Source organism: Cebus imitator, unplaced genomic scaffold, assembly GCF_001604975.1.
Source record: "Cebus imitator isolate Cc_AM_T3 unplaced genomic scaffold, Cebus_imitator-1.0 Scaffold58, whole genome shotgun sequence".
In the NCBI taxonomy this organism is placed as follows: domain Eukaryota; kingdom Metazoa; phylum Chordata; class Mammalia; order Primates; family Cebidae; genus Cebus; species Cebus imitator.
In genome coordinates this window covers 1,813,544-1,814,929 of record NW_016107373.1, presented here as the reverse complement: position 1 = coordinate 1,814,929, position 1,386 = coordinate 1,813,544, and the positions used below count along the sequence as shown (strand labels likewise).

Sequence of the window (1,386 nt, the reverse complement as noted above, 5' to 3'; positions counted from 1 at the left end):
AAAAAAAAAAAAATTGAAAAGTAAATTAATTACAACAAAACAAAACAAAAAATCACCTCCTCAGTTGCACTGGCCACACTTCAAATGTCCAAAGTCATATGTGGTTAATGGTGACCAAATTGGACAGTGGAGATAGCATTTCCAACACCACAGGAAGTTCTATCACTGCACAGGACCGGTGAAAAGTATCTCCATTCTCCCAGAAACACATCTGGACAACTTCCCTTATTTCTATTTCAGTGTCTATGATCTTCTACTTTGGGGTATTATTCTAGGTAGTTATTTATCTCAATTTTTCTGTCTTACACGTAGAAAAGGTACATATCATCTCTATCCTAATTGCTACAACCTCACCGACATGAAGAAAGCCATATACACATGTTATCTAATCTTTTAAGATCATCATCTAAATCTTTGTTTCCTCTTCTCCAAGACAACAACATAGGAGTGGCTTATTCTCTTTGCCACTGCCCTCTTAAATGTGAAATGAAAGGGGGAACACTGACATTTATTTTGGGGTGCAGTGGATCAACTATCTTCTATCAGTGATGAAAACCAAGTAAAAGCCAAATGCTGTTTATCATTAGAAATGCTATGTTAATAGTAGTATAATAGCAAGGACTGACTGTATTACCAGCAATTTATAGTAAATGTTTCTACCACAGTGTATTAGCTTTAGTTTTCAATTTTATTCTTTTTTTAAAATTTTTTTTTAAAGATGGGGTTTCACCATGATGCCCAGGCTGGTCTTTAATTCCTGACCTCAGGTGATCCACCAACCTCTGCCTCCCAAAGTGCTAGGATTACAGGCGTGAGCCACCGCGCCTGGCAGTTTTCAATTTTAAACCTGTCAACATAACGAACTTTTGAAGTGGTGATCCAGTCACACCAGATGGCGTTGAATCCAGTGCCTACCATGGACTGTGGGAGTAAAGCTCTAGTCAGAAGAACTCACTGACATGGATTTTAAAGACGTATGTTGTAAGTGCTTTAAAAGAAGTCAATGTACTTTTGTTTGAAGTAAATCGTCAATATTTTGAATAACTCTAAACTGATTATTCTACAAAATACTGACTAAAGCCTCAAACTCACTTCAGTTATACACTTATCATTAACCAAACACTTTAAAAACACTGAAACCTAGTAAGTTTGTTCACATCTTAGGTTAGCAGTTTTCTTTTACAACTATGGTTATGGCTTATTTTACTACACGATTTCCAGCATCTATATAACTGTTTATAGTTAGGCAGAGGACTCAGTACTGTACGCTTCAGTGAAAACTTTTTGAAGAATGTATTTACCATTTACTAACACCAAGACACAGGAAGTGCTTAGAGCTTTACCCCTAGTCTGGTGCTTCTTCTTTTCTTTTTTTTTTTTTTTTTT

The 1,386-nt window shown here is 35.9% G+C and overlaps 1 protein-coding gene across 18 annotated transcripts in view; it reads right to left on the bottom strand.

Moving 5' to 3' along the window:
• Positions 1–1,386, bottom strand: part of PHF21A (PHD finger protein 21A) — a 197,826-nt gene that overhangs the window by 44,800 nt on the left and 151,640 nt on the right. The gene's annotated exons all lie outside the window — the stretch shown is intronic.